Source organism: Schistocerca piceifrons, chromosome 6 (genome assembly GCF_021461385.2).
Source record: "Schistocerca piceifrons isolate TAMUIC-IGC-003096 chromosome 6, iqSchPice1.1, whole genome shotgun sequence".
Lineage (NCBI taxonomy): Eukaryota > Metazoa > Arthropoda > Insecta > Orthoptera > Acrididae > Schistocerca > Schistocerca piceifrons.
The window spans coordinates 481,342,049-481,366,520 of NC_060143.1; the positions used below are offsets into that span (position 1 = coordinate 481,342,049).

The following is a 24,472-nucleotide window of genomic DNA, read 5'->3' on the forward strand; positions in this document are numbered from 1 at the left end:
GTGAAAATGTGCGGTTTCATTTTCTTTCCGTCAGTCAGTTTTAACTACGATAGCAGGGCCTTCAAACCGTTAGACATATTGTGTTGAACGAAAATTGTGCACACAACTATATCCCGTTCTGTGTTCTACCTCACAATCGATTTTAAGAGAAAAGTTATAGCTTATCGGTTTATGATTGGAATCTGAATCATCTGAACTTTGTCGAGGATTGTGACCCTTCATCAAGAATACAAAACGGAGACATCGTCTCTGTCCTCCCTTCTATACGAGCAGTACAGAGGCGCGGATCGGCGATGGAGGTTCAAGGAAACTGAAGACCCAATAGAAGATCGCGAAGCTTCAACAGGAGGGGCTATCTTCGATGCTCATCATAGTCAAGTGGATGTAACCAACACGACCAGAGCGCGAAGATCCACCAATGCCGCCATTCAGAGGACCACTGACGAACTTTAGATCCAGGTAGTTGCAGTCGGCGCCAGCCGACACAGCGGGTCGCTGTTTCCCCAGGGGAGCAAGCGCTCCCTCGATCTGTGCTGCTTGCAGCGTGACGTAGTGTTCGGCGCGGTGATCCAAAAGCGCAGAATGCAAGTATTTGTTATTTAGAATTTATGGCTCTGAAAGGTTCTAGAAATGTCTTCGTATCGTGTATTCTGGATTACGTCTATATGGATACCTGCATTCTGGAATATTCGATGTTTTATAAATAGCTGTTCTCTCCGTCCAGGAGAACAGTTCTGTTCTGGTTGTTCGCTGGTGTCAGTAATAAACGTGCATTCAGTGCTAAGTTTCATATTTCGCGCCTTCAGTTTTTGTGAATGGCTATGACGCGACTATTTCATCAAATCTAACTAGGTATCCTCGGAGTAGTGAAGCAACTTAAATCACTTAACAAAAGCAACTCTTCTGGTCCGGACTGTATACCATTAAGGTTTCTTTCACAATGTGCTCACGCAATAGCTCCATACTGAACAATCAAATACAACCGGTCGCTAGACGAACGATCCGTACCTAAAGACTGGAAAGTTGCACAGGTCACACCAGTATTCAAGAGTGGTAGTAGGAGTTGAAACGTCCCCTTAGAAAAATTATACCTGACTGTGCTTAAACTGACACACAATATTTTTAGCGCAACGCAATCTGACTTTCAAAAATCCATACAAAAGAATGGTCCTGACTAACATTAACCTATACGTTTCACAAATCACTTACCTCACAAAAATCTTGGTTACTCGAGCTACTGCAATAAAGCCAGCGCCACTACTGCCACTTAAATAAAAGATTCAAACTACTGAAGGCACTAACTACTGATAGGCATAGTTAGCAAATGAAATATTTTAATAGAGAACAAACAATGTATTTACCTTAATAGTGTTGAAAGGTCATAATATATACAGCAGTTCATGACAACCAGTGTTACAAATTTCAGAACTCCGCCATCTCTCTCCCCACATCCACCACTGCTGGCGGCTCACCTCCAACTGCGCAACGCTACGCGCTGTTAACATCCAGCTGCCCAATACTACAATGGCAGACAACAATGCAAACTAACTACAGACTGCACACAGCACAGCCAGTGCTTTTCATACAGAGCACTACGTGGCGTTACCAATAAGAAAACCTAAACAGCCTACTTACAGAGTAATCTACTAAGTTACAGGCCCGTATCATTAACGTCTATATGCAGTAGGATTTTGGAACATATATTCCGAATGACCTCGAAGGGATCGGTTTAAAACACACAGTCAACATGGTTTTTGAAAACAGCGTTCTTGTGAAAGACAACGCGCTCTTTACTGGCACGAAGCGTTGAGTGCTATTGACAACGAATTTCAGATCGATTTCGTATTTTTATATTTCGCGAAGGCTTTTGACACTACCACACATGCAGCTTGTAGTGAAATTGCATGATTATGGAATACCGTCTCAGTCCTGTGATTGGATTCCTGAATTCCTGTCAGAGAGGTCACAGTTCGTAGTAAATGACGGAAAGTCATCTAGGAAAACGAAAGTGGTTTCTAGCGTTCCCCAACGTGGTGTTAATGGCCCTATGCTGTTCTTTATCTACGTAAACGATTTAGGAGACAATTTGACCAGCCGTCTTAAGTTGTTTGGAGATGATGCTGTCATTTATCGTCTTGCAAAGTCGTAAGAAGATCAAAACAAATTGCAAAACGATTTAGTAAAGATATCTGTATGGTGAGAAAATTGGCAATTGACCCTAATTACTGTATAGTGTGAGGTCATCCACATGAGTGCTACAAGGAACTCGTTAAATTTGGGCTACACGATAAATCAGTGATATCCGAAAATTCAACTACGTACCTAGGAATTACAATTACTAACAAGTTTAATTGGAGAGAACACACAAAGCATGTTGTGAGGAAGGCGAACCAAAGACTGCGTTTCACTGGCAAAACACCTAGAAGATGCAACAGATCTACTAAAGAGACTGCCTACACTACACTTGTCCGTCCTCTTTTGGAGTACTGCTACGCGATCTGGGATCCTTACCAGATGGGATCAATGGAGTACATCGAGAAAGTTCAAAGAAGAGCAGCACTTCTCGTATTATCCCGGAATAGGGGACAGAGTATCACGGACATGAAAAGGATTTCGGGTAAACATCATTAAAACAAAGGCGTTTTTCGTTGCGGCGGAATCTTCGTGCGTGATTTCAATCACCTTCGCCCCCAAATGCGAAAATATTTTGTTGACGCCGACCTACACAGTGATAAGCGATCATCACAATAATATAAGGGAAATCAGAGCGTGCATGGAAATATATAGGACAATTGAAAGAAAATCAGCCCTCGGTCACTATTTTTAACAAATTAACCTGGTTTCGACACTGCTAGCAGGTTAATTTGTTAAAAATAGTGACCGAGGGCTGATTTTCTTTCAATTGTAACTATTCACGGTCTCTAAATGTGCAGCCATCTACAAGATTTTGAAATATATAGGAGTTTGTTTTTTCCGCGCACTGTTCGAGATTGGAATAACAGAGAATTATTGTGGAGGTGGTTCGATGAACCTTCTGCCAGGCATTGTACAGTATCCATGTAGATGCAGATATTTCGGACCCGCATCCGGGGCAGCGATACTTTTCGTGGGAAATGTTTCTTCCAAAACTGCAAGAATTAGGAAGCATAAAATGGATATCTTCCGTCCACCGATCAAGACACAACACGTCTTGGTTTGTGGAAGATGACCTGCTTCTATGAAATCCAGGTATGAATGAAATTCGTTGTCACTTTGGTATAAGGTATCTACGATAAAGCCGGCCGCGGTGGTCTCGCGGTTCTAGGCGCGCAGTCCGGAACCGTGCCACTGCTACGGTCGCAGGTTCGAATCCTGCCTCGGGCATGGATGTGTGTGATGTCCTTAGGTTAGTTAGGTTTAAGTAGTTCTAAGTTCTAGGGGACTGATGACCGCAGCAGTTGAGTCCCATAGTGCTCAGAGCCATTTGAACCAAGCCATCTACGATAAATATCACGTACGCTCAAGAACAGTACATCGGAATCTCCAGCCTTCTGCAGCCCAACAAATCTGCGGTGACTGAACATTGTATTTCCATTGACCAACGCAGGGATCACAGAAAGGTCAAAATTCCGGCCCGAGCCTCATCGTATTGGGATTCGGTGGTCAAGGAAGCTGTGGGAATACGACAGACAGAAAATCTGCTCAACCGAGAAAAGGGCTTCCATCTCGACAGTTGTTGGAAACAACTTCTTTCACGTCTGGACTTTCAATGGAATTTTTATTCCGATTCCTCCCTCCATGACATTCCAATATCTGCCGTCTACTGCCATAAATAACCACCTACCCGGTAATCACTGCGCTTGCACCATTACCTTTATCTTTTGTTAGACGCATATTTATTACTATGACTTGCGCTGTGTGGTGATTGTATCATCAGTGACGCAAGAGCAATACTCCACAGCACAGCTTCGCATCACGTTGTTTTAGCATATCTGCGAATAAGTAGGCACTCTTGTACACTCACCAATTCATATTGTAGGTTAAGATCGTAAGGCTAACAGCCGAAATATCGCGAATGAAATATTTCTGTCACAGATGCACCAAAAAAAAAATAAAAAATGATGGGGTATTTAGCATAATGGTTGAAAGACAAAATAAATATACAGGGTGTCCCTCCTAAGAGTCGTTAGGCGCATTATCTCTGGCGTTTCAGGTGAGGGGCGTATGAAAGTCCGTGCAAAGTCCGAGAGATGGCACTGCAGTTTCATATCGAGGTCATATTTAGTTAGTAGCATCTTCGGAAAGAACACACACCAAGTTTCAGTCATATTGGTCTATTTCTTTGTGTTTGAATCAAGGAAGTCGAGTGACTGTCAAAAAATGGACGAAAAAGAATTTAGTGTGGTGATTAAACATTACTTTATGAAAGGCAAAATGCCTCAGGAGAGTAAAGAGAAGCTTGATAAACATTACGGTGACTCTGTACCTTCGATTAGAACAGTTTGTAAGTGGTTTCAAATATTTCGGAGTGGCCATATGATCACAAGTGATGCTGAACGTTCTGGACGCCCTGTGGAGGTTACGACTCCAGAAATCATTGATAAAATCCATGATATGGTAATGGATGACACAAGAGTTAAGGTGCGTGAGATTGCTATTGCTGTGGGCATCTCGAATGAACGGGTAAATAATATTTTGCATAAACATTTGGACATGAGAAAGCTATCCGCTAGATGGGTTCCGCGATTGCTCACGCTTGACCAAAAACGGAATCGTGTGAAGTGTTGCAAGGATGGTTTGCAGCTGTTCAGGAAGAATCCGCAGGTCTTTAAGCATCGATTCGTCACTGTGGATGAAACATGGGTACCTTGCTGTACTCCTGAGACCAAACAACAATCTAAACAATGGGTTGCCACGGGAGAATCTCCACCAAAAAAGGCGAAGACCATTCCTTCGGCCGAAAAGGTTATGGTGACTGTCTTTCGGGATTCGCAAGGGTAATCCTCATAGACTATCTGGAAAAGGGTAAAACTATTACAGGTGAATATTATTTATCGTTATTGGACCGTTTGAAAACCGAGTTGCAAGAAAAACACCAGCGATTGGACCGCAAAAAAGTCCTTTTCCATCACGAAATGCAACATCACACACCTCAGCAGCTGTGGTCGCAAAATTAATGGAAATAGGATTCCAACTCGTTTCACATCCCCCCTATTCTCCAGACTTGGCCCCCTCGGACTACTATTTGTTATCCAATTTGAAGAAATGGCTGGCGGCACAAAGATTTTATTCAAACGAGGAGGTGATTGCAACAACTAATAGCTATTTTGCAGACTTGGACAGTTCCTATTATTCGGAATTCATCAAGAAATTGGAAGAACGTTGGACGAAGTGTATAAGTCTAAAAGCAGACTATGTCGAAAAATAGAAAAAGGTTTACCCCAAACACGTAAGTAGTTTTTTATTTTTGCACGGACTTTTCAAGCGCCCCTCGTATTTGCAATTTCTCCTGCGCGTTGTGTAGCTGCAGTCAGCCGAAAAAGACATTGCTCGTCTAACTTTCATGCGACGCCCATTGTCGACGGGAAGCGTCGGTTTCTTTCACGTTACAAACAAAACCATTTTTGATGCTGAATTTTACGTGCTCAGTAGATGGAGGAGTTCCAGATTAGTCTACTGCAACATTCTTTTCGTCTGTGTATATTAACAGGGACACTAAGACACGAATAATAACCAGTACTGCAGCAGCACTGCCTTGGCCCACGTCGACTGCTACCGACAAGCAAGCAAGAGCTACTGCGTCCCTGGCGGACTGCTATTTGTTCTTTGGTTTTTACTGTCCCTGTTAATACATATGGATAAAACGAATATCGCACTAGATTAATGTGGGAGCGCTCTATCGAATGGGATCGTAAAAGTCCGATTTAAAAAGTTTAATTTGTAATGGGAAACACACCGACGCTTTCTGTTGACACTGGGGGTCGCATGAGAGACGGGGCGAGCAGTATTTGTTTGGAGCGATTCCAGCTACGCAGTGCAAAAACGAAATTGCAAACATCTGTCGAAACACCATTGAAAACGTGATTGACGACTCTTATGAGAGACAACCTGTGTATATTGGGTGCTACGATACTTTGCTGGTAGTATCTGTAGAACCACCTTCTCGGATGATGTTGATATTTTTCACTGCTGTCTCTGTTGATACTTCGTCTGTTGTTTCAGACGCGGATGATAATACCGAATCTTCGTTCGTATCTACGGCGATTCGTTCTTCAAAATATCTCTACTCCAATAGCCGCCATACACTTATTGTGAGACACGTAATTTCAAGTATTTTAATGCCACAACACTAAAAGCTTCTAGTGCTAAATAATTTTAGTTTCTGTCGTCGAGGTCCCGGATCACAACCCTGTGACCACCTGAATTTCTTCGCTGGTGGAAAGTTCTACAATCAGGTGCATTCAACCTTGTGGGTCCAACTGAAAACCATCTTGAATGTAAAAAAACAGCGAAATTGAAGCGTATGTAGCCGAAGTAGTGTTACGTCGAAAGCCTTTATCCAGGCTAGGTGGCATACGACGTATTTTTATTAGCAGTGAAAGCATCAGGCATTATTTTGTCGGGCTAGAGATTGAAATGCTTGAAGTATTACGACCACAGATTTTATTTTTTGCAACATTGCAGAACAGTTCTATATGATGAAACTTCCCCTTTGTATGTAAAGAATGACAGTGCTGGAAGAACTCTTACGTTATTTGATTTTCAAACAGCTGAGCAAAACTGAACTTCAGACAGTTCTCTCTTTACTTATTCTTATCATCACTAAACTGACACACAATATTTTTAGCGTAATGCAGTCTGACTTTCAATAATCCCTACAAAAGAATGGCCCTGACTAACAATAACATATACCTTTCATGAATCACTTACCTCACAAGAATCTTTGTTACTCGAACTACTGCAATAAAGCGAGCGCCAATACTGCCAGCTAAATAAAAGATTCTAACTACTGAAGGCACTAGCTACTGATAGGCATAGTTAGCAAATGAACGATTTTGATACAGAACAAACAATGTATTTACCTTAATAGTGTTCAAAAGTTATATCAGTTCATGACATCCAGTCTTACAAATTTCCTTTTTCTGACGGACACACGTCCAGATCGTCCGCTCATAGTACCCTCTCAGAACTGGCATTTCTCTCCCCACATCCACCACTACTGGCGGCTCACATCCAACTGCGCCACGCAACGCTGGCGAATATTCCAACGATGAGTCTAACCAGCCACAGACTGCGCACAGCGCAGTCAGAGATTTTCATACAGAGCGCTACGTGGCGTTACCAACATAAAACCTTAAACAGCCTACTTACAATGATTTAGGCTTTGATGGTACGGCGGCAGTAGGAACTGAGCCAGTTACTTGGAAACTTTAGTGAATGGAACTATAGAGAAACGTTTGTGCTCCTTAATTGGTATCGAAAGTTTCGCTTTGCTTGTCTCTTTTCTGTGCGTTTCTATGAGATAGGGCGAAATTTTCCTGTTACAGTTACGGAGGAAAGGTGAACACGAAACGGGAAGCGGCAATCGCAACAAAATGAAACTTTGCGTGGCACTACTCCTCGCGCACTGTCACCTTCGATAATTTATTTACAGCATGTACGAATCCATGGTTCATCTAAAGCAGTGGTTTCGAACCTGCCTGTAATTACCGGCCAAGGAGGAAAATGAAATTCTCTGAGAGGTAAAAAAAAAAAAAAAAAAAACCAAAAGGGTTCAATAGTGTTTAGGCCATAGATCTAAATTATTTTCAAAAGATCATTATTATTATTACTTTTCGTAAGACTGTAATACTGATTACACAATTTACCAATTTCTATATTTCTTAAATACTAGAATTACTACATGACACAATGTGGTGTGAAACGAAACTATGATCATCTTCTTCATCACTATTTTGTACGCCGTCCGCTGTAGCCGAGCAGTTCTAGGCGCTTCAGTCCAGAACTGCGCTGTTGCTACGGTCGCTGGTTCGAATCCTGCCTCGGGCATGGATGTGTGTGATGTCCTTAGGTTAGTTAGGTTTAAGTAGTTCTAAGTCTAGGGGACTGATGACCTCAGATGTTGAGTCCTATAGTGCTTAGAGCCATTTGACCCGTATTTCGTACGACTTCATTCACAATGGTAAGCAGAGGTGGGGTACAGATTGGTGCAGCAGCTGTTATCATAGGAAAGTTGGACAGGAACAAAAATGATTAACGAAGAAGTTGATACAACAAACAGAAGATTTAGTTAAATTGTGTTTCTCCAAGTGTACGAAGATTCATTACAAATAATGCAGCAAGAGTTAGTGTTCAGCTCATATAAGAGCAAGGAGGTTGAGGTTTGCTGTACTAAGCACAGACGATGATGCCATAGAGATGAGGCTCCAAGTGAGAGTGGGCTGTACCACTGCCTCTGGCTGTCCTGCATCATGGCGGCAGAGAGGACTCGTGGTACGGAGCCGCTGGAGGCGTGGCTCATCCGGCACGCACCATTGGGTCCGCCAGATCCCATGTGATTGCTATGCGCCTCAAATGGGTAACTTGCTGTTCCATTGCCAACTATGATGCCTCTGTGGTGGTATCAATATGTGATACCACAATCACATACTCTCCTCACTATACACAGACTTTGCACTTCATACCATGCTTCTATGAGATTAAAATTGAGACATTATACAACACATGTGCTTAAATATTTAATGAAAATGCCGTTTCCGAGGTGCAGGTAGTTCCCATAACGGATCATAAATTGCTTCATTGTTCACTTTGCAAAAAATAAGTGCACTAATTGACAGCACAACAGTAACTATGTGATGGTTACCGCACTGCTGTGGGACCTACACAATATTTTTATTATTAATGGAAGTGGTGAGATACAAAGCACTGACAGCCTAAAGTCTTCCAATTTTTGCTTCCTCCGAAGTAAGGACTCCGGTAGTCAAGTAATGTACAGACTTAGTATAGTGCACACGTTTTAACTTTGTTGGTTTTAAATGGAGGTGCAGGGTGTAGCTGGAGCACGTATAACTATGGACAGGTGTGATGCAGAGGAAGCATGTTCTGTAACAAGTACGTATCCTCAATGTGGAAACTTGACGGTCTTTTCCGAGAAGTAGTTGTAAGTAGCACTAGTGACACGCTGGAAATAGTTTTATCATTCTATAAACCAGCAGTACCTGTTGTCTAAATGACTCATTAGATCGTGGTTTAGTAAAACATCCAAAAAAACTAAATATCATTTATCTTTCGTCATTTTAAAGGTAAAAGCGTTCAGACAAAACTGTTTTTCATTTTTAAGTTCAGTCACATGCTAATGTTCATTATGGCTGGAGGGGGGGGGGGGGGAGGAGGAGAAATACCAGCTAATACTTGGTTGTACTCAGGGATAATTGTCTCAGAAAGATTTGGAACCACTGGCGTAAATAAACTAGTTTTTGTCAGAATATCCTTGGTAGCCTGGAACCCCAGGTTTGTGTGACAAAAGCTGTGCAGGTTTTGCAAATACGATATCTCCTTCTGTTGTTCATAGTATCACAGAAATTACTGTCTAATAACATATTTTCTGTGTCATAAATGAAATATGTGATGTGTGCGTTTTGCGTATTCTGTTTCGGCCCTTCGCATCCCTTCTTCCTTTGCACACTACTGACTTACTTAACTTTTGCTCGTCGACATTTACTTGCACCTTACGGCGTCTTCTCTGTCAGCACTAGTCACATCTTTCCCGTTGTCAGTAAATTTAAAAACTTAAACAGCAAGTTGCCTCGGTATTTTCCACTATCGGTTTTTGTGATCACTTTTCGCGGCCACTTTTCGCTCTCGTGCTGCGAAGTGACAGCGCACGTTGCTTTGAATTGGAACGTGACTGTACTGTCACATGACTATGTTACTTTCTGCTGCAGACGGGTAACCAGTTCGCCTTTCTGAGTAATACCATATATCGCTTGATGACGAGGATGCGATCGTACTGAGTGTGTTGACAGACAGACATGACTGGCTCGAAGAAGTTTATACTAGTAGAATCTAGTATCATTAATAAAAAGTTACAGCAATCAATCGCAAATATTGTTTGTTGCATACGTAGTTCGCACCTCAAGACATCAACAGTCCAGTTGAGATTGTGTTCATATTCAAGTGGTTTTGATGTTTGACTTTTACTGCACTGAATATGGCCACACACTGACCGAAATTTAGATATGCAGTAAACATCATTTGAGACTGATTGCTGTACCCTTTAATACGAGAAATGAATACAGTCGCTGGACACAACTGCTTCCCCATGGAACCAAATCTGACAGAAAAAGCCAGTATCTTACATTGCATGTCGAATGTTGAAAAGATTGAAAGTCAACTTGAGTGTGTCCCAAAGAAGCGCACGTAAGAGGACCACTGGTGTTGTCAGTACACATAAACAATATATCACGGAGGGTCAGCTGTAAGGACGTTAATGTCTACGGGCAAGTTTTGTCATTCGACGATGATAAGGAAATGGAGGAATACTTGGAAAAATTTCCACTTGCTGTAAGGAACGGCACTTATCTCTAAATGTAAATAAATGGAAGACACAGCCTATTACAGACGAGGAATTCAATAGTATTCCATTAGAAGATTAATGACGAACATCTGGAGTCCGTGGAATCTAAATAATTAGGGGCAATACTAAGAACCTATATGTTCTGGGGCGAACAAGCGGGATTAGGAAACATAATGGAATATTTAGATTTGTTGGAAGGGTTTTGGGAAAGTGCAACGAGCGGTAACGGAAATCATATAGGAAATCGCAAACAGGATGCTCTTTCGATAAACTGTAGACTATTTCTCAAGAGTTTGCAGTCGTTATTAAGTAGGTATGACAGAAGACGTCGAACGTATGCGGAGACGTGCTTTTTGGATCGTGACACTTTAGCTGATTACACACGAAAATATTTCTGCGACGAGCCACAACGGCGGCCCAGTTCAGCGGATATTTTTGACGCATCCGACCTGCCGATCTCAGACCCTTCATTTACCTTTAACGTGCGAACACCGCCCGTCGGATGTAGTCTCTCAGATCTGCCCGGAGAGCGGGTCCCTTCGCGTGTGGCGTATGTCGCCGGATTTTTCGTAATTTATCCCCAGATCCAAGACTGCGGCGGATGCTCAACAGACAAGATGCCGCAGGCGGCGAATTTCTTTAGCTGCGACTGTGTCTCACCGATAGCGCGCTGTACAATGAATTTTAGGACATTATTTTATAGTAGTCCACTTTGGATTTTGAACCGTTTATCGTCCAGAGGAAGTTAGTATGGACGATATGAGGAAGAGATATGAGATTTGTACGCTGTATGCTCGAAAGAAAAATCGCACAAAATCGGCGAAAAAAAAGGACTGCCGAAAGGCAACATTCCAGCCAGATAGATCTGATTCGGAATCGTGGATATTCTTCTGAGAATCATGAAGGTTCGATATGCTAGGAAGAAGGCGCTCTAGATCACTTGATAAGCAGAGTAACTCGTAACAATCTGTAAAGTAATGGACGTAATACAGTTAGGGGTAACACAATGAGGAATCTAATAAAGGCAACTTTTTACTGTTACTCGCCCTACTACTGGTTTATACCATTCATCCCCATTTTCCGCTACTTTCAGAAGCCGACACGTTTCTAAGATCTTTTCTGAAACTTGGTTTAAAATTTTGAAGCTTAAGTTTAACAAAACTTCGTGACTTGGAACATCGTCTAGAAATGTATCAATTCGATGATTATGTGACCGTGTTGACTGTCCAGAAATGTTTCAGTTCAAGGATTTTGTGACCATTTTGGCTGATTATACCATCTCGTGATGCAACATTTGTTCCCCAATAGTGATGCTATTCTCCAGAACAACACACAGTTCTCGACGTTCAGAACTGGTTTTGCCAACACGAAGATGAATTATCGAATCTACCCTGGACATCCAATCACAGATCTCGATATTATTGGGCCTTTGTGGTCTACTTTGGAGAGAAGAGTGTTTGATAGCTATCCACCTCCACCAACGTTTCCTGAACCTGCCACTATTTTTCAGGAATGATGGTACATAATTCCCTTGAAAACCGTACAGGACCTGTATTTACCCATTCCGAGACGACAAGAAGCTGTTTTACGCCAGTGCTCTTCTATACAGTATTATCCATGTTGTGTTTTTGGTGTTCCGTAATTTTGACCAATCCCTGTACCTCTCCTCCCAGTTTCTCTGGCGTAAATCTGACGGTGTTGCCACCGTCACCTGGTAATTTGTTGGCCTTGCGGAGTAATACAGTGTAGAAGCCCTGCGAAAAGCTGCAAATGAACTCTACTTGAGTGCTTCGAACTACTACACTACTGGCCATTAAAATTGCTACACCGCGAAGATGACGTGCTACAGACGCGAAATTTAACCGACAGCAAGAAGATGCTGTGATACGCAAATGATTAGCTTTTCAGAGCATTCACACAAGGTTGGCGACGGTGGCGACAGCTACAACGTGCTGGCATGAGGAAAGTTTCCAACCGATTTCTCATACACAAACAGCAGTTGACCGGCGTTGCCTGGTGAAACGTTGTTGTGATGCCTCGTGTAAGGAGGAAAAATGCGTACCATCATGTTTCCGAATTTGATAAAGATCATATTGTAGCCTATCACGATTGCGGTTTATCGTATCGCGACAATGCTGCTCGCGTTGGTCGAGATCTAATGACTGTTAGCAGAATATGGAATCGGTGGGTTCAGAAGGATAATACGGAACGCCGTACTGGACGCCAACGGCCTCGTATCACTAGCAGTCGAGATGAGAGGCATCTTATCCGCATGGCTGTAACGGATCGTGCAGCCACATGTCGATCCCTGAGTCAACAGATGGGGACGTTCGCAAGACAACAACCATCTGCACGAACAGTTCGACAACGTTTGCAGCAGCATGGAATGTCAGCTCGGAGACCGTGGCTGTGGTTGCCCTTGAAGCTGCATCACAGACAGGAGCGCCTGCTATGGTGTACTCAACGACGAACCTGGGTGCACGAATGGCAAAACGTCATTTTTTAGGATGATTCCAGGTTCTGTTCATAGCATCATTATGGTCGCATCCGTGTTTGGCGACATCGCGGTGAATGCACATTGGAAGCGTATATTCGTCATCGCCATGCAGGCGTATCACCCGCCGTGATGGTATGGGGTGCCATTGGTTACACGTCTCGGTCGCCTCTTGTTCGCATTGACGGCACTTTGAATAGCGGACGTTACATTTCATATGTGTTACGCCCCGTGGCTCTACCCTTCATTCGATCCCTGCGAAACCCTACATTTCAGCAGGATAATGCACGACCGTATGTTGCAGGTCCTGTACGGGCCTCTCTGGATACAGAGAATGTTCGACTGCTGCCCTGGCCAGCACATTCTCCACATCTCTCACCAATTGAGAACGTCTGGTCAATGGTGGCAGAGCAACTGGCCCGTCACAATACGCCAGTCACTTGATGAACTGTGGTATCGTGTTGAAGCTGCAGGGGCAGCTGTACCTGTAAACGCCATCCAAGCTCCGAGGCGTATCAAGGCCGTTATTTCGGCCAGAGGTGGTTATTCTGGGTACGGATTTCTCAGGATCTATGCACCCATATTGCATGAAAATGTAGTCACATGTCAGTTCTAGTATAATATATTTGTCCAATGAATACCCGTATATCATCTGCATTTCTTCTTGGTGTAGCAATTTTAGTGGCCAGTAGTGTACATCGAACTACTAGTTGCGAGATACGGTGTGTAATTGAAGCTAGTTATGCCTCACACGATTGTTCTATCCCGAAGCATTGTTGACTGTTTGAGAGCTTTTTTCTTCTTCCAGGAATGACATTTTGTGACACAGGAACCATGGTTAAAACAGACGGCAAATAAATAAATTAGAAGTATGGGTGTGCTAGTAAAACTGCGACGGCTGAGGAGATAGGTCATGGGTGTCGTGGCAAGTTCAGATGGAATGGCACCGCTGCGACGTTTGTATAGAAAAACAGTCCCGCTGTGAGTACGGGTCCCCGGACGCGTCGCTGCGAGATGCTGCAGAGTTAGAACACACCCGCCCCAGCACCAGGAGATAGGGCGGGAAGAGCAAAGAAACGAGCGAAGGAAGGCGGGAAGGAAGAAAGGAAGGAAGGAAAGAGGGGGCGGTAAAAGTCCGGAGCACGAAGAGAGTGGCACTCGGCTAGAATCAGCGGAGGGGCGGCGCGGAAGAGGTCGAGGGGTCCCGCGAGGCGAGAAAGGTCAAGGACCCCGGCCTCACTCGCCGAGCAGACGTCACGGCGCCGCTTTCTCCCTCCGCTGCCGGTTCGGAAACGCATTATCCCCTGAAACTTTACGCCGGCAGGGGTAAAGAGATGCTTGCCGAAGGATCACCGGCCGTGCAGGTAACCGCGTGCAGGGAGCGGAGTGGGAAGACGACGCTTGGCGTTGGGAATTTCTCTGGCCTCCAGTTCTCGAGATCCTGATCATGAGTGGCAGCGAAACAACGCTAGCGCGGAACTTCGCTGTGATAGTGGTGTGACTGCACGCTGTCCACTGCACAGTTTATGTGAACTCCGCCAGAATAACATTCCTTACAACAGTATCAGTGATTTACAATTGGAATCAGCCAAATTATGTAAATACCTGGATGTATAAATTCGTAGGTACATCTACATCTGCATGATTATTCTGCAGTTTAGCGCCGTCCAGGGTGGCCGAGCGGTTCTAGGCGCTACAGTCCGGAACCGCGCGACCGCTACGGTCGCAGGTTCGAATCCTGCCTCGGGCATGGATGTGTGTGCTGCCCTTAGTTTAGTTAGGTTTAAGTAGTTCTAAGTTCTACGGGAGTGATTACCTTAGCAGTTAAGTCCCATATTGCCCAGAGGCATTTGAACCATTTATTTGCAGTTTAGCAGAGGGTTGATAGAAACAATTTCGGTCTTCTCGACCGTTCCATTCTCGAATACACATAGGAAAAAAGAAACCTAAATCATGGCACTGGTATGTAATGATTCCATTTGAGGATCGTCAAATATGGCTGCTCCTCTTTCTTTAAATTTAGTGAGTGAATTAACGTTAACTCCGTCCGAACAGGCCTTGGAAGGCCCAACGGTACCGACCGGCCGCCTTGTCATCCTCAGCCCAAAGGCGTCACTGGATGCGGATGTTGAGGGGCACGTGGTCAGCACACACACTCCCGGATCCGCTACTTCTCAGTCAAGTAGCTCCTCAGTTTGCCTCACAAGGGCTGAGTGCACCCCGCTTGCCAACAGCGCTCGGCAGACCGGATGGTCACCCATCCAAGTGCTACCCCAGCCCGACAGCGCTTAACATCGGTGATCTGACGGGAACCGTTGTTACCACTGCGGCAACGCCGTGGACAGTAGGTGAATTAAGATTGTTAAATTTAATTATGTCTTGATATTCTTTTAGATTTTTGGTATTAATTTTTTTATCTTTCTTTAGAGCTGTTGATATATATATATATATATATATATATATATATATATATATATATATATATATATATATATATATATTCGTCGTTTCTCCCTGTGTAGGAGAGACTAAAAAATATTGGCATTCGGAGGATGAAGTTGGCGATTGAATTTCGTGAAAAGATCTCGCCGCATCGTAAACGTCTTTGGTTTAATTACTGCCACCCCAACGTGCTTGTCACAACACTGTCTCCTACTTCGTGATACTACAAAACGAGCTACTCTTCTGTGTGCTCCATCTAACCTACCTGGTAAGGATCCCATACGCGAAGCCACGGACAGGCCTAGTGTAGGCAGTCTCTTAAGCATATTTGTTGCATCTTCTAAGTGTTCTGCCAGTAAAAGGCAGTCTTTGTTTCGCTACCCCAACATTTCCCATGTCATGATTCCAGTTTAATTGTATGCCACCCATACCAAATAGGATTACTGTGAGGTGTCGAAATCGAGCCGGCCGCTGTGGTCGAGCGGTTCTAAGCGCTTCAGTCGGGAACCGTGCTGCTGCTGCTACGGTCGCAGGCTCGAATCCTGCCTCGGACATGGATGTGTGTGATGTCCTTAGGTTAGTTAGGTGTAAGTAGTTCTAAGTCTAGGCGACTGATGACCTCAGATGTCTAGTCCCATAGTGCTTAGAGCCATTTTTTTCGAAATCGAACATAAGCCCAGTTCTAGGTAAGGCAGTACGCGTATTTCGGTTCATTTGGAGGTTACTGGCAAAATGCACTCAGGCTACGAAAGACACTGCTTACAAGTTGCTTGTGCGTCTCAGAACATAGCTCAAATATGTGAGACCAGTACGAAATGAGACCAATATAAAATACTGAAAGTAAACAATGCAGGGCGGTACAAATGGTCACAATTTTGTTTGATTCACGGGACAGCGCACGAAAATGTTGAAAAACCCTTGAAGATACATCCCAATACTCTTGCGAAAGCCTTCTTGATACGCGAAAAGGACGTTTGAATTTGTATTTGAAAAAGGATGGAGAGAACGATTCTTGGAATATTTATTGTAAAATGTTTCTATTTACTATTACGTAAAGGGATTGAAATGCAGTAAACAGCACAAACAGCTTTATTTCAAAGCATCTTGTTTTTCTCGGCCTCTAGCTTTGATAACTTTCGTCAGTATGCACACTTCGGTCGCTCTTATCTGATGTATACCTTTTTTGCAATATTTTTAACTCTTGTCTGCTGAAGAGCACATTCCAACCAAATGATTTACGAAACTGCACTATAGTGACGAGCTTCAAAGAATTTCCCATTTTCCTGCAATGCAGTTTCACAAGGACTACCCGGTTTATAGTTTAGGAATACATTTGTCTCCTCCGGAAATGAGGTCTCCTAAAGGCCGAAGCTGTTTCGTCTGATCGATTCGGGATATTCTGAGTGTAATATCTGCTAAAATGTTTGCGTTATCAGCGTTCACATTATATGTGTAATTACTGTTTCAGTGCAGCTTATAGAAGATTCAGAATTAGTTTTCTTTCCTGAATCTGTTAATGAAGCAATATAATCAACAAATAGTTTGCGATGTGGCCTTCCCCTGTTTAATCAAATTACTTTCGTCCTTTCTCTTAATACGTTAATCCTTCTGAACAACTACGGTGGAAGCGCGCAGTCCTGGCATTCACCCTTATTGGTATGAGCTGTTCTTTCGTCTCTATTAGTGGTTATTTTTGTACAGTGCTTCCTAAACAGTAGGTTGACAGTGAACTCACAGGATGATGCATAACTTTGGACCTTTGAAGTGAGAGACCTTTCGCAAACTAATAACAGCTCCAAAAATCTTGCTGTTCTGTCGCAGTCTCTTCTTCGCTTTCATTATCATGACTGACTAAATTTTTAGATTCTGGAAGTGCGAGGGGTAAATTTTTATTTATGACGCCGAAGGAATCAAGCCCTGAAACTTGATGTTAGCCCTTCTCTGCGTATTCATACCTCAACGCAACATATTTCCCGAAACATTACTGACTTGGCGAAGAATGTCACGTAGGGGCTTGACTAGAGGTATTACGCTTCTGCATGACAATGCAAGACCCCATACCGCCAATGCCACACGAAATGTGTTGAATCAGTTTGGATGGGAGATTTTCGAGCATCCACTCTACAGCCCCGACCTCGCCCCAACTGACTTTCATCTCTTCTGTCTCATGAAGCCTTCTGTGGGGAAAAAGTTCCACAACGAATGAAGTGACTTCGTGGCTCCAGACGCTGGCTTCGGGCTCCTGTAACCTGGGCATACAACTGATGGTGCACCAATTTAGTATACGAGGTGCGACAATAAAGTAATGAGACTGATGTGAAAAAAATGTTGCTTACCTTTTTAGTCAAGTTTAATGTTGCACCCTTCAAAGTGGTTCCCTTCTGATGGCACACACTTTTTCCAGCGCTTCTACCATTCATGGTAACATTTCTGGAACTCATCTTCTGTAATATCCTCCAAGACCCTCGTCACAACTTTTTGGAAATCTTGTGTTGTTTGTAAATGGTATCCCTTGGCCGCCGTTTTGACTCTTGGAAATAGAAAAAAGTTGCACAGAACGATATCTGGTGAATAAGATGGCTGTGGTAGTACTGAAATTTGTTTTGAGGTTACAAATTGCTGTACTGACAGAGCAGTATGGGATGGCGCATTATCGTGATGCAGAATCCAATTATCAGCAATGTTGGCACGGACACAAAGAACTCTTTTATGAAGTCTTTCTAAAATTTCTTTGAAGTAATATTGGTTAACTGTTTGTCCAGGAGGCAGCCACTCTTTATGAACAATTCCCCTGGAATCAAAGAAGTACACAAGCATTCATTTCACTTGTGACTTTGACATGTGAGCTTTTTTTGGTCTGGGTGCCCCCTTTGAGCACCATTGCAAACGATGGCGTTTTATCTCTGGATAATATTGAAGAAGCAGCTTTCATCACCAGTGATAACACAGCTCCACAATTCTGGATTGGTTTCCGTTTTTTCTAACAGATCGGCTACCACATTTTTCTGTGTTTCTCGCTGTTGTGGTGTTAGATTTCTGGGGACCATTTTTGCACAAATCTTTCTCATATCAAGATCTTCAATTATTATTAGACGAACCGTTTCTCGATTGATGCTCAGTTCTTCTGCAATCATTTTTCCTGGCCAAGTTGACATCCATCCGTGAGGTTGATGGTCGTCCACTGCTGTCTTCATCTTCAACATTCGTTCTGCCTTGACTAAACATTTTATGTCAACGAAAAACTTGAGCCCTTGATATAACCTCCTCTCCAAAAGCCTTCTGAAGCTTACCGTAAGTTGTCGTCGCGTTTTCACCCAATTTAACGCAAAAAGAAATGGCATACTGTTGCGCAGTATTATGTGGTTTCATTTCTGTGACGAGAGACACACATGTGTTAACTGATTACAGCACAACTCACGCGTGAGCAGTTGCATCGATGTGCCGCTTGGACTAGAAGCAGCTTAATGACCAAGGTCAAAGATATTGTGCCTTTGCAAGCCTGCAGGGTTGCCACGTCTTGCAAAGAAAATAAGTCTCATTAGTTTATTGTCACACCTCGTAGGTCTCAACAATTGTGGCGGCTATGGTGAGAATTAGCCAGTGAATCTATATAAATATTTCGTACTTAGCGGTTTTTGTTTTCTTTATCGGTCATCAGAACTTACTTTCTGGATGCACCTTGTTTAGACTGCTGGGGAAATAAAATAGTGAACCTGGAAAGACGACGTCGATTTTTATCCGATGACGGTGTTTGTCGCCTGGTGGATTGTGGATATAATGATAATGGTTTCACTGTCGTCCGCAAACAGCGTAGTGGCATAGCCACCGGAGCGCCATCTGTGTATACACTTTTATACGGAATGCTCACACCGAGAAGGCTCAGCGTGGTGCAGAAGTGTGAAGCAAGCAAGCAACGATGCCATGGAAACGCACTCGTGCTTCCTACAGCCAACAGATAGAAATTGAAAGGTGTCAAATAGTGACCCTCTGAGCGGCGGGATGGCCCTTTCGTAGAATTGCCACACGAGCTGGACATGCTGCGTCAGTTGTGGTACGATGTTGGTATGAGTGGTCACGTGAACGTTCTCACAACCGTAGACGAGGTCTGAACGTCCATGCAACACAGACGCTCCCCCCCCCCCCCTCCCCGCCCCCACGATCGTCGTATCGTAAGGACAGCTACCACAGCCCAGACATGTCAACAAGAACTGTAGCGAAGTGGTTGTTAGCAACGGGACTTCGGACACGCACACCTCTAGCCCACCTTCCACTCACTTCACAGCATCGACATGCACGACTAAACTGCTGCCGTCAAAAGATCACATAGAAGATGGAATGGGGCGCCGTGATCTTCAACGATGAAAGCAGATTCTGCCTGCACCAAAGTGGTGGGCTTTTGCGGTTACGACGTAGACCTGGTAAGCACTGTCTTCTCGAGGGCATTCGTCCAACACTCTCCAGGCCCAATACGGTCTGGGGTGCGATAAATTACAACTCTCGTTCAGCTTTTGTGCTTGTGGAGGGGACGTTAACCAACACTCGGTACGTGCAGAATTCTTTTAGACTCATTCTTTTGCTCGTCTTACAACAGGAAGGTGATAGGTTGTTTCAACAGGATAGTGCTCGCAAACACTGCCCCTTACACTGAACGTCCCTAGCCAACACGATGTACGGACTTGCCTCCGATCGAGCAGGTGTTAGACTCGTTCTTTTGCCGTTTTTGCAACAGGAAGGTGATCTGTTGTTCCAACTCCGCTGCAGAGTGAAAATCTCATTCTGGAAACATCCCCCAGGCTGTGGCTAAGCCATGTCTCCGCAATATCCTTTCTTCCAGGAGTGCTAGTTCTGCAAGGTTCGCAGAAGAGCTCCTGTGAAGTTTGGAAGGTAGGAGACGAGGTACTGGTAGAATTGAAGCTACGAGGACGGGTCATGAGTCGTACTTGGGTAGATGGTATAATGGTACAGTACTTGCCCGCGAAAGGCAAAGGTCCCGAGTTCGAGTCTCGGTCCGGCACACAGTTTTAATCTGCCAGGAAGTTTCATATCAGCGCACACTCCGCTACAGAGTGAAAATCTCATTCAGGATAATGGTCGCCAACACTCTGCCCGTGATACTGAACGTTCTGTGCAAGACTTACAGCAACATCCCTGGCCGTAACGATCTCCGGACGTGTCGCCGATCGAGCAGGTGTGGGATATGATAGGACGAGAAGTGACTCATGCGACCCATCAACCGAGAACCCTTACAGAACAGGTCGGGTAGGTGTGGCATAATGTATCCCAGGACAGTATTCGCCATCAGTACGGTCGACTGGACGCCAGAGTTAGCACCTGCATTGTCGCCCGTGGAGGCTACACCGCGTGCTAATTTGGGTGTTTCAGCATGGGTCGCCGCGCGAGGTAGCCGCGCGGTTTGAGGCGCCTTACGACGGTCCGCGCGGATTCTCCCGTAGGAGGATCGAGTCCTCACTCAGCCATAGATGTGTGTTTGTCCTTAGCGTAAGTTAGGTTAAGTTAGATTAAGCAGTGTGTAAGCGAAGGGACCGATGACCTCAACAGTTTGGTCCCATAGCAACTTAGCACAAATTTCCAAAATTTCAGCATGGTTCGATACCTGGTACCTCAGAACCGCTTGCGCTGTTGCTCTGTGCATGTAATCCATGTGCACTATTGCAACAATGAATCTTGAGCTAATTGGAAACCTCTAAAAGGATGTACTAATTTTTTCCAGCAGTTTATATGGGGAAATACACTGCTGGCCACCGTAAATGCAACACCAAGAAAGACAAGAGGTAGCACAACAAAATTTATTTTGTAGATAACATGTTGACCAAGTATCAAATGATTACGTTTACAGACGTCTGTGACATGTGGTTCCTGCCAGAATCAGTAGACAGATTAGCCGCCATTGTTGGACATCACCGCTGCCACACGTCTCGGCATTGAGTCAAAGAGACGTTGGATGTGTTCCTGGGGTACAGCAGCCCAAGCAGGTTCCACACGTTGCCAAAGATCATCTGGTGTGGCAGCTGTGGATGTAATCTGGGTCACTCGTTGAGCAACCATGGACCACATGTTTTCTATCGGCGAAAGATCCGGAGAGCGAGCCGGCCAGGGAAGCAATTCAATCTGGTTATGGACGAAGAACCTTTGGACAATGCGTGCCACGTGTGGTCGCGCATTATCCTGTTGAAATATGGCTGTGGCCGCTCCCTGAAGGTAAGGAAGGACAACTGGCTCCAGCACCTCGGATATGTAGCGCCGGCTATTTAAAGTACCGGCAATGCGTACTAGAGGCGTGCGAGAGTAATATCCAATACCGCCCCATACCATAAAACCCGGTGCAAGACCAGTGTGGCGGTGCATAATGCAGCTGTCCAGCATCCTCTCTCCACGGTGTCTCCACACTCGAATCCGACCATCGTGGTGCTGCAGACAGAAGCGTGCCTCGTCAGTAAAGACAACGTCATTCCATTCTGCCGTCCACATCCGTCTGTCATCACACCATTGGCGACGGAGACGCCTGTGGTTCTGCGTCAATGGTAGACGAAGCAATGGACGTCTTGCGGACAGACCACTCTGCTGTAAACGGCGTCGAATGGTACGCGCAGACACTGGATAATGCGCTACAGACGCAATGTGCTGTGCTATGGTTCGGGATATCACTGAGCGATCCGTCACTGCCATGCGCACAATTTGCCTATCAGCACGTGCAGTGGTGCACCGAGGTGGATCCGATCGACCACGTCGGTCCGTCGTACCCTCCTGCATCCAACGGTCACATATCCGCATTATAGTTGTTTGGTTTCGTCCAACACGACTAGCGATTTCTCTGTATGATAACCCACAATCTCGGTAAGCCACTATCCTTCCTCTGTCGAACTCGGATACTTGATCAAAAGACGTTCGCTGTTGTCTACGAGGCATAACTGATCGTCTTGTGAAACAACCACAAGGTAAACACACGTGCCGAACGTACACTCGTCGAAATAGCCAAGCCTTAAATGGCGCTATGAGGTGGCGCCACAGGCGCGCGTGATGTGCGTCTGCGCTGAAATTCTAATCAGTTGCATATCTCATCGCTGCAAACTCATGGTGTAAATTTCACTTGAGTCGGATGCTTCCTTCAGGGTGTTGCATTTACGGTGGCCAGCAGTGTATATAATGACACTAACATCATGCCATACATATGACATTTATATTACGAAAAAGTGCCAAAAATAATACATTACTGTACTTTAGTGCATGTCAAAATCTAAAAATCTTCTGACACATGTACAAGTTAGCGTCGTGTATGTATGCTGGGTCCTTTAACTATAAGAATGGAACTATATTAAACAAGCAAGGATCAACGTATATAGTGAAGATGGAATAAATTATATAAGGTGTTACCATTGTTCACTTCCTTAACATTGTAAGGTTATAAATGCGCTTGGTGGTCAGTGGGAGTCGGTGACATTCATCCTTACTGCTGAGCTGAGATTGCGAGGTGTGTTCCTGGGATCTGAGTTGCGGAAGACTCGGTATAAATAATAATAGGTGCAGGGTAAAGAAAATTAGATTCTGTTTGGATTGATGTGAAGATTTATTGATAAAAGGAATACAAATAAAAAGTAAATTGCAAGAAGTACTCTCAAAATGAGACAATTCCATCAGTGGTGAATTACGTTAGAGTTATTCCGAGGAAGTCGGACGGCTGCTCGTAACGTCAGAGCAGGCAGGCTCTCAGGATCTGCAGAGGAGTGTGGCGTGCCATAGATCTGCCTCACGGCGAAATTCCATGATCGTGGGTCTCGATGCCTAGGGAGATCTATGTATCGAACAAAACTTTTTTTTTACCCGTAACAGTACAGAGTCAATACATGTTATTATCAGGTTCTGTGAATTCATTATCGGTCGGAAGTTAAACCGATTTGTAATTAGGATGACAAACCATGTTTGTGAACCAACATAACAGCGGTCATTTCACAGCAAAAGCAGACGGCAGGGTAGAAGGCTGGCTCCCACCGAAACGAGCAAGAAGATAACGTCAAGAAGGAGAGAACCCTCGGAACATGAATCCCATCAAACCATATTTGTGTACACTGCTCATATGAAAACTGAGATAACTGGCGGGAAACCGTATTCAGAGGTCATATTTTTACTCTCCTCAGAGATCTTACTTTCGTACCTCAGTAGCGTTTCTAAATTAGTTTCCAAAATTCGGGATTATATATTAGAGTATAGTAATATGATACAAAGTGTGGAATGAAAAAAGTATTTATTATGACAGTACACAGATATTACGGTGCCTTTTATAGATATACCAGAAGATTTTAGATTCTGACACGTGCTAAAGCACAGTGTAAGTAACGTGTTATTTTTGACAATTTTTCGTGAGAACTGCCGTACGTATTGCATGCTGTTAGTGCTGCGAGGGCTGTTCGAAAAGTAAGGTCCGATCGGTCGCGAAATGAAAATCCCACTAAAAATGAAAAATTTGTTATTCGCAGCAGTTAGCCACACCTTCCAGCTACGTCTCTACATAGTCGTTGCTCCGACTTACATTTGTCGTCGCGTTATACAAACTTTCCAGTACCCTCGTCACGGGAAGCAGCCGCCTGTGCTTTTTGCCAATTCTCTACGCTGGTCTGCCTTTAGTTGTTTGTGCCAAAATGTTGTCTTCGTAGCCAGCAGTTCATGTGAGCAGAGATGAACAACGGAGGGAGCCAATTAAGGGCTGTATTGTGGGTGATCAAACACCTCCCATCGAAAACTCCGCAATGCGGCTGAAAATTGTCTCGAAAAAAGAAATGCATGACATTTATGTTATGTGGGCTGCATAGCTTCAGGCGAAATCTCTCACCAGATCTACATGCTTTGTGGGAGGCGCTGTTGTTTTAGACATTTATAGGTGACCACTTTGCGCTTTGACCTGAAAAGAGCTACGTGAAGCGGTCGACAGGCACACTAAAGACACTGCCCAACACATCTGCGCAAAG

General features: G+C 44.2%; 1 protein-coding gene and 1 pseudogene across 1 annotated transcript in view; one reads left to right on the top strand and one right to left on the bottom strand.

Moving 5' to 3' along the window:
* The window catches only part of LOC124803392, a 319,564-nt gene that overhangs the window by 209,473 nt on the left and 85,619 nt on the right, over nucleotides 1-24,472 (top strand). The window lies entirely within an intron of this gene.
* On the bottom strand, nucleotides 15,275-15,392 carry LOC124804007 (annotated as a pseudogene).